At 41.1% G+C, this 13,568-nt stretch overlaps 1 long non-coding RNA gene across 1 annotated transcript in view; it reads right to left on the bottom strand.

Moving 5' to 3' along the window:
• Positions 1-7,867: 7,867 nt before the first annotated feature.
• Positions 7,868-13,568, bottom strand: part of LOC109310510 — a 10,248-nt gene continuing 4,547 nt past the window's right edge. Inside the window, exon 3 of the long non-coding RNA XR_002101227.1 lies at positions 7,868-8,016. This is a non-coding gene — a long non-coding RNA (uncharacterized LOC109310510). The remainder of the gene's footprint in view (positions 8,017-13,568) is intronic.

The following is a 13,568-nucleotide window of genomic DNA, read 5'->3' as shown; positions in this document are numbered from 1 at the left end:
ATTCCAAGTTCCTCGACAAACCTCTTTGCAAATTCAGGATGGATCACATGAGACATTATCTATGTGTTTCTGATTCTAAGCATTTGAGATTTGATTAATACTGTAAGCATGTGGTATTGGTTTTGCTTCCCTGAACAAAAGTTTTGTAAGAGCTTGAAGCAAGCTGTGAAAAATCTGTGGCAGACCATGAGGGACAGATACATTTAGGAATACTACATCTTTGCCTTTTGGGGTAACACAGACCATGCCCAATTTATTAATCTGAGAACTGAGTTTAATAGTTAATTTTCTAATTACTTACACGCCAACTAACATTGTGCATATATACAATCCTGTCCATTTGTCTGGTTTAATTGTTTCCACACCAAAATTCCAGTGAGTATTTGGGAGTCCCGTCTCTGCTGTATCAAGCAGCATCACATTTCAGAATGTCATGCCATTTGTGTAATGCCAGCGCAAATATTTAAGTGTATGAGCATAAATTCAATCTCTGCTTACAATTTTGGGAGTACAACTTTCTCTAATATATACAGGGACAGCTGGAGCAAATGCATTTTTAAGTTTGAGTGAAATCCTGAAGGGTATTTTAGCTGTTTTGTTATATTTTTCCAGTATTGATCTCAGGTCTCAACTATCTACACTTGCATTTTTATTCTATATGCAATAGCTAGAGTTCTGATCAGTGCCACAGAAAATACCTATAACAAAAACTATGGATATTATGCTATGTTAGGAAAATACTGACCCACAGATCTAAGATTATCAAATTGTTTCCATCTATTGGCTCATGCAGGAGGTTCCAGTTGAGTGAAAAAATCCACAGACTGGCTGGAGATGCTTACAGAACCACAGACACCAAGCACACCCCCACTGGCCAACAGAAAGGGCTCCACTCACTAGAACGCATTTGATTAGTTTGCTAGAAAGTAGAGAAAGTAGCAGTGTAGTTTGCAAGTCTCACTAGAAATTAATCAGTTTAAATTATAAATCAAAAGGAACCCTACTGTAAGAAAGCCTATACTTTAAAGTATCCATTAATCAGAACCGCTGAAATCCATAATAAGGGACAATATGTCAGTAATGTTCCTTGACTTAGAGAACAAGCATACAGTTAACACTTTCTCTAAATCCATGTGCAGAGGATACTAGAATGGCCACTTTTATACAAGACAGAGCTAGGTTCTCATCCTCAACCTTCTCTAATCATGTTGTATACAAATTTATGCGACTAAATAGAGAGTTAAAGTATAACAGTCACGCTCATCAAATGCCTCTAAGAACATCACAAGAATATTAGTGGATCTGGACTGTATAGCTGACTACAGATCGTAATGTGGCTGGTCTTGGCCTTTACACAAACAAATATTTACAGAGAGCATCAAACAAACAAATTATGCCAGTATTATGATTCAGATTTAACAGGCTTCAAAACAAACAAATAAAAAAAAACCCAACTGTGCTTTTAAGTGAAAATTCTGATTTGCTCGGTGCTCTAAAACATTAGAATTCTCTAAGCCAAGTTGTTCATCAGGCAGCACCACCAGAATGAAAGTATCCTGTTTAATGAAGATACAGTAGCAAACAGCACCTGACATTGGAAAATACTGAACCAGTAGAACTCTTCTTGTGATTTATATGAAAGTTTGGATTGAAACTGAAGGATGACCATCATCCAACATTTCAAACAGCTGCAAGAAGGCATTATAAGCTCCTTCATGGGACCAGAAAGGTGAAATAATCAGCAATCATCACCCCAACAACAGACAAACTTCACTGCCCAAAACACATATGAATGTAACTCACATGATAGCACAGAAGTTTTCCTTGCTATTTTTTGTAAAGGTATATGCTTTTATGAGAGAAGGAAAATGGTTAAGATTAGGGAAGGCAGGGCAAGGCGAACCATTAGGAAAAGCACTGCGAGTAGAACCCTGATGTGGCCCTGAGAAAGCTTAAGAAGCAAGGAGAAAGATAGTTTGCACTTCCTTTTGAGCTAAGTTGAGATAGGAGACGAGGCTTAAAATTCAGAGCAAAGACAGTGTCCTCTAGTTGTTTGGTTTCTGCTGCATTCAGCAAAACAGGACTTTGTGCATTCTTCATAAACAAAAGAATATTACATCACAGATAACTGTATCCACCCTCAATTCATCCTCTTAACTGAAGAACCTCATGATCCCACAATTTTTGTATAACTACTGAGGCCACAAGTAGTATATTTAATGGTGTCAACTGTGGCAGGACAGTAGAGGGTGCTACTACACTGAGCCACCCACCTCACTATGCCCAACCAAAACCATGCTTCTGGTGTCTCCCCTGGGGTGCCCAAATCCAGCCAAACCCATTCCTAGAGCACATCCATGAGCCTGGGGTACTTGCTGCCACCACCCGGGCTCTGGTTTCTGTTAGGTCTCTGTGCAGCCCATGGTACACAAACCCTGCAGACGTTGGGGGTGGCTATGCCCACTGGTAGGGCAGAATCAGTTAATAATCAGCTGAGCTCTGCTAGGAGTGAAAAGGCCTGTCCCTCCTCTCAGGCATTCACAGCTAAACATGCTGTAACTGATAGCTTTTATTAATAAGAGATGGGGAGAATGGGGAAGGAGTAAAAGACGGAAGAGTATTATTAAAAAAAAAAAAAGTCTTAAGCAAAACAGAATGGGCTTGTTGACCCTTTTAACATGCAGCTAAAGATCCATAACCCTAATTTACTGGCTAATTTTCAGGTAGGCTACTTACATATACATCCAGAGGATTATGGACGCTCATGCTTCTGTGTATGTTTCCAAAATGCTTGCTGAAGAAAGCCCCCCAGACCAGGTGACCTGATCCTTAAATAACTTTTCTGACCTCATCACCTGGCCCCAACCAGGAACAGGCATTATTTGAACCCTGTTGATGGAGGCCAATCTTTTTAAAAATTGGTCAGCAGCTCTTGGTGGAGAGACCAGTCACCAAACTGATTCCATAGGTTGCTTGGCAGAAGGCTTCAGACAAAGGGTCTGTACCCAAAAAGGGGGAATGGGAAGTGCTCCTATACAGAACAAACAAAATACACAGCAAAATAAATCCTGAAACACTTGATCACACACAACCCTAAGTGTGAGTGGGTGTTACATTCTCCCCCCAGCCCAACATGTCCTAATCCAGGGACAGACAGTGTGAGATTTCTTCACATCAGTAAAGTAGCAAATCCTCTGTTTTTCCTTGATTATGTGTAAACTTATATATATATATGCTTACCTTCCTATTATGGATATAGATTTCATAGATGTTGACTTCATAGAATTCATTTAATAGAATTCATATCTGTTGAATACAGAAAGAACTTGTTTCTGCTTCAGACAGCCTTATCTGGTCAATCCAACATCACTAGTCCCATAAAATGAGCTCAACTATCTGGTTATTCAGGGGCAAGGACCAGCAGATACACTAGTAGGTCAACTATTTTTGTCCCAGCCTGTCTCTGATGCTACATTTTTTTTAAAAAAACACAGTAAATGGCAAGGCAGAGTGCGAGGAATAAGTTCAAAAAGTAAAGTGTTCCCAAAATCCAGTAGGTATCTGTAACAGCAGGTTTCACTTAAAGTGGATATCACTTTACTGGTTTTAACAAACTTCAAAGTAAATGTCCTAATGCTACTCATTTTGTATGTCTGTTTTACATCAGTCACAATTCCATATCACGGTTTCACTTCTGCCTGATACATATCATAAATTTTTGTAACTGGAAAGCACACTTAGTATATGGATTAAATTAAGAATGGTTTTAAAAAGCAGCATGATAGCAGACATTTATGTTATTAAGTCTTTTTTCTTCCACATATCTGATGATATGTTGGTAGGACATGTTAAAATAAAGTATGATAATCCACATCACATATATCAGCAAGAGATATATATAGTTAATTGTAGTGGATGCTGAAATTAGTTTTATAGTCTCAACTATAGTTAACTGAAATCCAGTAGAATGTGTCATCTAATAAAGATGTTCTAGTGAACAATAAATATTTTAATTTAACAGAAGCCGGCTAATTTTAATAAAATTACACCAGTGCTGAAAATGAAATCTTGTATTTGCAGAGAAAGGTAGATTCTAAGGAATGTAAATTTTTAATACTTAGAAGTTAAAAATTAAAACAAACCCAACAATAAAACCTTATTAACTATTTGCCTACCATTGAAGTATGTTGGATGATTTTAAAGTGACCTGCCTTTTAGCTTTCCTAGATGAGGAAAGTGTGCCCAGGTTGTAGTCACATATTTTTCTCAAATAGGAGAGAAGCGAGAACGACATGTTTTTCAAAGAGGTCTAAAGGAGTTTGGCCTCTTAACTCCAAATTAATTTCCAAGGAAGTTGAGCAGCTAATTGCCTGAGGGTATGGACAAATGTACATTTGGAGACATTTAAAAAGGGGGACATTTCAAAAGGGTGGCAGCTGTTATGTTCTAATTGTTATGTGTAGAAAAGCCAGGAACGATACAAATGTAGCAAAACTGTTCCAGCTTTAACCTTGGTTGAAGCAGCTTCAAATGCATGTGTGTCCATCCTCTGAGTCTCCTTCAGAAACTGCAGCCCAACAAAAATGGTGAAAACCTTCCACCAACTTATGTCTATCCTGGGAAAGTGCCCCTTACTACAGATACAACATTAAATATTTGGTTCTCTACAAACCACTAATATTATAATTGCTTTTAACGTTATTGCCTTATTAAGTCTGACTTCATACTGGTGCTAGCCTTTCTGAAATAATGCACTGATTTTGGCACAAACAGTTTACTCTCAGAGAATGAAAACTTAGGGAAAACCAAGAAGTGGAATGAAATGTTCATCTTATAATAGGATGCAGGAAGACTGATACAAACAGTGCCAACTGAGATTTACACTGACACTGGAAGTTGTCTACACTGCCAATCAGAAAAGAGAGAGTTAGCACATCTGGGTAGTGAAATGCCTTAATTCCAGGTACTCTGAAGAGAAATGAATAAAATAGGGAGAGATAGAGAGAGAGAACAGGCCACATATTTTGATACAAAATGTCATTTTGTTAGCTGCATTCCTCCAAGTGCCAACATCCTTCAGCAAAGATGTACCAAGATGTGTGGGGCAGCACTGGAGATATATTTTGCTCCATTTCCTTCCCGTCAGTTCAGCCTGAAAAGGATATCCATTTCTGTCATTCAAAAATGTCCTGTCCCATTAGGCAACTAAGCTCAGAATCTTTCCCAGAAGGTAAGAAAGTGTCACATTGATCAGGGGGATCTGAAGGCTTTTCAAACTGGAGACCCAATTTTATCCCAAAGTAGAGACCGATTCTCAAATACTGTAATTAATTCCACTTTCTCATGTTGAGCTCTTGATAAGCTACCCTCGTTCAATCCTTACTGTCCAGAAGGCTCACACAGTACATATTCAGTTGCCTAGTATCTTTTCACCAGTTGCCAATGTACATAAGGGGTAGTTTACACAAGGGAAAAGAAAAAACTTGTGGTAGATCCCAGTGAAAAAATAGTCATACCTGAGGCAAGAAAGAATTAAGCAAGAATTAAGTTGCTCTTTATGTAATAAAAAGGAAACCATGACAGCTTTTTTCTCAGTGGCACTCCTTCAATTTAGCATAACAAGAGGAAAGGGTGAGTGCTCAGCAACAGAAGCATAACAAGGCAGCTGGGCACCCATGACATGCGAAGGCAGTGGCAACTTCTGGCTGGTGCTGTGCTGTCAGCATGATTGCAGCTGTGGCAACAGCTGCTATTTTATCACTTCCCATTCCACAATTGGCATCTGGGGCTGATGCTCCAGTGACTCTGCCTTAGTTACGTTACTGCTGAGCAACATATACAGATATTTGAGGGGCCTGGCCTCAAGAATGCTGAACTCAGCTCTCCATCATTCCCTTCTTTTCACTCAGTAAAAAATGTACAGCCATTCTGTACAGAAGTCCTCCAAATTTTTTGACCATCTCTCTGTACCAATAGAGAAGAAACTCTCTGCTCCATCCCTTCAAAAGCTTAGTTTGTCAGATGCTATGATGAAGTAACAGTATATTGTAGCATCTGATGAAGTAATGTGCTGGTTATGAAAGTAAGTCCCTGACTCTTCTGAACCTCCTAGAACTCATTCCTTAACTAGACCATACACCAGCTCTCAGACAATAAGTAGTTGATGGTCACATTTTACAGGCTATGAGAGGTAGCTATGGTACCTTCAACCCCAAAGAAAATAATAGTAGTGGCTAGCAAATTGGACTGCAGTGCAAGGAACGTGGGTCCAGTTATTAGCTTTCCCAGTAGCCTGCTGGATAAGTTTGAGCCTGCTACTTGCTTAACAGTGCTTCTGCTCCCTTATGTGCAAATCAGCAATTTCAGGCACTACCCCAAGAGCATGTTTGTAGCACTGACTGCCACTCACACCAACAGCTAGCCTCACTTTAAGCTTTTGAGCTAAAATACTGCTACCAATGCTGTCGTATTGGCATGGTTCTCAACACATCAACTGCTCAAATATTTACCCTTCTTGAGCAGATTTTTTGTCTGTACCAAGTTTCATCTTGCTACAGCAATGCTCCCAGAAGAGACCAAGCTAGCTCCAGTGCATCTACATGAACTGTCATGGCAATACTGATTACAGTATTGACATCCCCCAAGTCCAGTGGCATTAACTAAGGCAAGATGACCAGGCACCAACTTAGGAGGGAGGGAGTTGAGGGAAGGGGAAAGATAGCTACTTCTGCAGCCACACAATTGCACTAATGGTACAGCAACGAGTGGAAAATACCACCGCCCCTGTGTGTGGCAGCTGCCCCAGATGCCCAGCCACACCATTATGCCTCTGCCTAAGTCCTCCTGCTCATCTTCCAAGTTTTACAATTGCTTTCTCCTACTTTTAGGCATGTTTTCCTTTACTTTGTTGTTGTGTGAAAGATAAATTCCACCTGAAGCAACTAACTAAGGTTCCACAAAGTATGAGAGTCTCTTAAACTGCAGGAAAAGCAATGACATTGTTAAATGTGAACCAATCTAACAAGTAAATGAATTAAAAAAGCCAAAAATTATTTGTTTTCTTTCAGTATCCCTCCACCAGAATATTGTTCACAGGTTATTATTACAACTACAGGCAAGCTGTAATGTTACAGTGGTATGTTTTGCAGGCAGGTTTTGAAAGCAATCATTTTTTGTCATTATTTGATTTTAATCAGTTTTAAGAAGTTCAAATGTCATGTATTATCATTAGAAATGCAGTAGAATCTCTCAAATCCATTACATCTAGAATAAACTGGGGAAATGGAAAGAAAAATGTAGAGAGTCTTCTTTTATCAAAAACTCAGCTCAACTGGATGACCCCAAAAAGGTTAGATGGTATACGTGGCACTTGAATATAATATACATTTCCTGGCTCAGTTACTCAGTTTCTGGTGTCCATATGTTGTTTGGAGGCTTAATATATATAGATATCTTCTTTTTAACGTGTACATTAATATACAATCTGTTTTGTAGGTAATTTGTAACATATATGTTACATCAATAATAATTAACATGGACTAACAAAATAAATGTGTAATAATAATCTAATTAATCTATAAAATATTATTTTCTACATCAGACAAAGCAGGCACATACTCAAAAGATTAAGAGAAATAAATCTTATTTCTAATATCATTCATGGCTAATAGAACAGAATATTATTTATGTGCCAACATGAGACTTTGGATAACTCTCATCTGAAAACCTATATTTCCTATCTTCAAAGGAAAATGTAAATAATCATTGAACAACCGAACTTTAGTGTAAACCCTAAATAAATTGGAAAGGAAAAAATGTCTCTTATGAGTCAGAAAAAGAAAGAAAGAAAAGGAAAAAATATTTGGGTGATTAGTGGAGAATCGAAATGATCCCTGACTGCATACTGACACACAGACGGATATAGTCCTCAGTTAACTGAATACCAGTAGCATGAGAAGTAGAGCTTATGACCTCTGGTTTCACACAAGGTTTTTGGAACTGAAAAAGTAGCTGGATCTAAATCAATCAGAAAAAAACTGAAACATACATTGGAATACATATGTATAGTATATGTACGTGGTAACGGTCCAAAACACATTATGTCACATCTTTCTATTAGGAAGAAACGCATGTACATTTATCACAGAGTATGGGAGTTCGTTTTCAGACCTGGGCCTCCCTCCAGCAGTAAGCGTACAAATTTGCCAAGACTTGCTTAAGCATGTTTCACTGTCCTTGAATCTATGAAGACAGGAGTTAAAGCAAACACCCGTGCATCCCGTGGGGGCTGTGCATGAGAAAGTATTTGTGGCAGACATTAGGCTATCCCCTGAATATTCAGATATTAATTCACCAAGTGCACGGGCACACCAAGGAGCTGAGAGAAGGCCCTGCAGCATGATGAACTCAAAAAGGAGATGATGCACTTCTAAGAGAGAAAGAAAAAAATGATACTGTTTAGGTTATAAAGAGAGATGTACAGTAGTGACAGTGGATTCATAGGAGTGTATGGCTAAAGAAATGGCAAAATGGAAAATAGCCTGCACAGCATCTCCCTTACTGTCATTTTTTTTGATAAAGTGATGTATATATTACAACCAGCTCTTAAAAGGTATTAACTGTACCTTTTTATTTGTATTTATATGGAATAAAACTATGTTATGTTTATAAAGTTTCTTTTTCCTTTGGTCTATATACAATTAAATCCATTCCATGAATAACATGGACAAAGTATATGGTAAATATGGCTTTGTTATCTATGTGGCATAATAGTGGTTTATCTAGGTTCTTACAAGAGCACTGATCACTATAGCACCTGAGCATGTCCTCCAACACATGGTCACTAAAACAATATACACATCTAATTTTACTCAATATTTCCCTCTAAAGGCTGTCTAGGGATTTTTTTGTTTATTAATTTTTTCCTCTTGTCCAAAAGTCCTTCTGTTTCCATACTTTTCTTTCTTGTTTTTACCTCTTTACCTACTCTTCTTTCTCCTGTCTTCTATTTTAAGTTGTTGTGAGGGGAAAGATAGGCTAATTGAATTAATGTTAATGCATTGTTCAGAGGACATAAGGTTCACAGTCATTTTTAATCTCTTCAGTTAAGACATTCTAAAACTGTAGCCTTGATGCTGCGGATTCTCCTCTTCCACTTTTCACAATTTCCAATTACTGACTACCAATTGCACAGTTCCTAAGGAATAGAGCCACTGAGGAACAATATCTTAGACCGTCTCTCTTTAGATGGTATCTTGAGCCAATCTCATTCAGTACTTCTGAAGACCAATATCTTGAATGCAACCTACTGTTTGAGAAGCAAATGCCACAGGCACAGATAGGGCAAGTGTGCTCTTGTTGCTGGTGTTAATATGGCTGCTACATTTGGATTTTTAGTTGTGTTAGCATGTTCATGCCTAAGTAGGCTGATCTCTAGCAATTCAGCCTAGAAGTCATGGGTAAACATTGGCATCTTCACAAACTACCTACCACATTCTGGCTAATCACAGCTTAAAAGCATTTTTGTAGTGGTTACAATCTAAGCACTCAGCAGCAACCAGGGAACCAGACATCTCAGGGAGATGCTCTCAGGAGTGTATGAAATGCTACAAGTTCTCTCCAGCCAGCTATGAGCCACTGTCTGGTATCATTGCTCAGCATGAGAATTCTATTAAGCCCAACTGGGCATTTGTAAAGATTGCAGTTTTTTATTAAGTACTGTGCTGTTTGCTGGATACTGCATGCACATGTGACTGTCCAAGATGTTCATCTTGTACAGTGTTGTTTTGAAGCATCCATATGTAGATCTCAGTCTATTCAGTTTGACCCACACTTTTCTGTCAAGGTCATGTCCAAAAGGTGGGGTTGGACTCATTTGGTGTTGGTATAAAATGCTGTAGAAATAGATTTCAGATGAGATTACTCTGAATGATCACTTCCATTCACTCTACCCCTTATCTAAATTTATCACAACCCACAAGGCCACAGCCGGTCAGGCTCTCAATGGTCCCAGAAATGTAGTAGCAGAAGAGCAGCTAGGGTCTTCTTATGTCACTTGGCTGAATGCCTTAGATTACAAGGAATATATCTCTGTGTGTGTAAGTTGTGCAGCCTGTTATGAGTCTGTGTGCACTGTTAAGTACAGTATTTAACTTCTTAGTATTCAACAGCTTCTGGACCATACAGGAGCACGGTAATCTGCTGGGGCGTATACCACTGCAAGTGCAGTGGTTCTTATGGCAACTACCCATGCAGGGACTTTACTACTGACTTTCTGAATGTGATGTTTATAGGTAAAGGAATGGTCTAATATGACTCCTTGGTAGGCTGAGGTATGGTCATGGAGAAGGATATGATTGGCTACTCTGATATTCAATATGCTCTTGGCTCAATGACTGTCCAGGTGGAAGACTGATGATACTGATTTATTGATGCTCCCCACTGAACTCATGGCCTTTCAAACCCCCCTTCTACCCCCCCCAACCCCCCCCCCCACAACACTGACCTGGAGTAAAGCTGAAGCACCAGGTTCATTACCCTCTACTGTTGTTGGGGAGTTATCAGAACACATTACATTGAGTGGGACCTCAATGTAAATCTGGTTAATTGACAACTGGCCGCCTCATCTCTCAAGGTCACATTGTTTTCCTGAGATCCAGCATGTTGATGCATATCCACCTAATGCAGACTGGCATCCAAACACACCCCAAAAGGTACTGAAAGCTTTTTTGAGCCCCACAGCCAAAGTGTAACCAACAATCACAACCACGCATATTCACTGGTGCACCTTTAGGCACCATTTGGCAGAGCACCTACTTATGAACACTGCTGCAGGTAAGGTGCAACAGGAATGAGAAAAATTTCCCCTAGAAAACCCTCCCCACAACTCCCTTCCTCTCTTCCCGGAGAAGGCTCATTCCACCAGGGCTGAAGACATAGATGGCGCTAGTTAAATGAGGACCAAATGAGACCCTCAATGTGGGAGGCCAAAATAGACAGGTTGGCGACTGCTTGCACCCACACTGCCACAGCACTTAAATGAACTGTCCAAGCCCAGGAACATGCTGCAAAGACCCAAGAATGAGGTCTACAGGTGGCCAGCTTCTGTCTGCGTGATACCTCCCTTACCACTACAGAACAGGGAGCATCACAGAGCCAGGATAAGGAGTTTATGCACAGAGGAAAAAGACCACTTGGAATCCACCTTTTGCACCCTGAATGGCATCAGTGGTGCTTCCTGCAGAGTCCATTGCCTTCCTGAGCAGTAGTCAAGGGGCAGGCTACTGCCCAGTCCCCACCCCACCAGCATGGAGAGCCCTGCTCCAGGGACTCTTCCCTGAGACAACATGCCCAGGAGTCCCATGGTGGGGGCCCTGGATGGTGGCCATGAGAGAATACTCCATGCTGTGCACTGACTGGGAGATGCAGGGGGAGCCCCAGAACAAGAGCTCTGGTGTGCAGAAGCTGCTAATTTCTGGTCCAAGAAGCCAGGAAGGCATCTGGCAGGGCCTACTCCAGGGAGCAGCATCCTTTGTGAAAATAGGCAGCCTCCGTGGGATCAGGTCCAAGTTCTGGAGCAGGCAATGTTCCACACATATTCTTTATTATGATCATCCACTATCGGCTGCTGCAACTTCTCATTAAACTAAGGGGTGGTAGTTTCACGCATGGTATTCCCCTGGCAACCCCAAGGTTTCATGTTTGTTAAGTTGAGGTTAACAAGGTTTCCAATCCTTTCCCCCTCTCAACATCATACCCAGTACAGCCAGGGTTCTTCCCCACTCTCTCAGTGTTAATTGAGAAAAATGTTCCAAGTCCCAGAGTGTGTAACATTGCATCTTTTGTTTAATAAATATACTAAAAGTTTATCAGTTTCAACATTTGATTAAAACATGGGCCACATTCCCTTGGAGGCCTGGTGCATGCCCATGGGTGGAAGGAGAGAAGGGGGATGGTGCCCAGCCAGCCTGGGTTGTGGGGAGCTGTGCCTATGACACAGGACCAGAGAAGGCGAGGCCTGGTGCTAGGGCAGGGGCACTCATAGATTTCATAGACATTAGGGCTGGAAGAGACCTCCTAAGATCATCAGGTCCAGCCCCCCCAGCCCAAAGGGCAGAAGTCAGCTAGGGTCAAAGGATTCCAGCAAGATAAGCATCCAAATGTTTCTTAAACATGTCCAGAGTAGGTACAGGCACCACCTCTTGGGGGAAGTCTAGGCCTTGGGGGCTTGGACAGTAAAGAAGTTTTTCCTTATGTCCAGCCTAAAATGGTCTTGCAGTAGTTTGTGACCATTGGACCTTGTCATCCCTTAGGGTGCTCAAGTCATTTCCCCAGATCCTGATGCATACCTCATATGTACTTATAGGCTGCCACCAAGTCACCCCTGAGCCTGCGCTTCTCCAGGCTGAGTCGTCCCATGGCTCTCAGCCTCTCTTCATAAGGCCTGTTCTCTTGCCCTCTGATCATGCACATGGCTCTCCTCTAGACTCTTTCATGCTTCTCCACATCCTTCCTGAATTGTGGAGCCCAGAATTGGATGCAGGGATGCAGTAGTCCAGCTGTGGCCTCACCAAGGCCAAGTACAGTGGGAGGATAACATCCTGGGTTGAGATGCATCAGTAGATGCAAGCCAAAGTTTTGTTTGCTTTACTGGCTGCAGTATCACATTGGTGACTGTTCATCTTGTGGTCTATCATGACACCCAAGTCTTTTTTGGTCATGGTGCTTGCAAGTGTAGCATTGCTGAGCCTATAAGTGTGATGTTGGTCCTCCCTCCCACCTTGCATTTCTCCGTATTGAATGCCATTAGGTTTTCATCCACCCACCTTGCAAACCTACTGAAATCAGCCTGGATCACCAATCTATCCTCAAGTGTGGACACTCTTTCCCAAAATTTGGTGTCATAAGCGAACTTACCCAGTCCACTTCTGATGCCAGAGTCCAAATCTTCTATAAAGACTTTAAAGAGTATAGGTCTGAGAACAGAGCCATGGGTAACACCATGGGTTACTGAGTGCCATGATGATTCAGTTCTGTCAACTACCACTTTCTGGGTCCGACCACAGAGCCAGGTCCCCAGCCATCAGACTGTAGTATACTCAAGGCCGCAGTTGCCCAATTTTTGATGAGGACATCATGGGACACCAGTTCAAAGGCTTTTTAAAGTCCAAATATATGATATGTTACCTGGTCATAGAAGGAAATGAGACTGGTCAGGCAAGACTTACCTGTAACAAACCTGTGCTGGCTCGCTCTCAAAATGTTGCCTTCTGTTAGCCTGTCAAGAATGGTTTCTGTGATAATTTTTTCCAAGATCTTTCCAGGGATTGAGGTTAAACTGACTGGCCTGTAGTTCCCCAGATCTTCTTTCCTCCCTTTCTTGAAAATAGGCACCACATTGGCCCTCTTCCAATCTTCAGGTACTTTGCCCAAGCACCACAAGTTCTCAAATATCCTACTCATATGGGGAGGGCTCCTGTTCACATGGGTGAGGAGCTAATTGGCCAGGGCTTTGCAGATCTAGACAGCCTGCTGCTGTGCAAAGCTGGGGCCACCAAACATCAGTGGGG

This window comes from Crocodylus porosus, unplaced genomic scaffold, assembly GCF_001723895.1.
Source record: "Crocodylus porosus isolate Cpor-Errol unplaced genomic scaffold, CroPor_comp1, whole genome shotgun sequence".
In the NCBI taxonomy this organism is placed as follows: domain Eukaryota; kingdom Metazoa; phylum Chordata; order Crocodylia; family Crocodylidae; genus Crocodylus; species Crocodylus porosus.
This window is presented reverse-complemented; position numbering and strand designations above follow the sequence as displayed.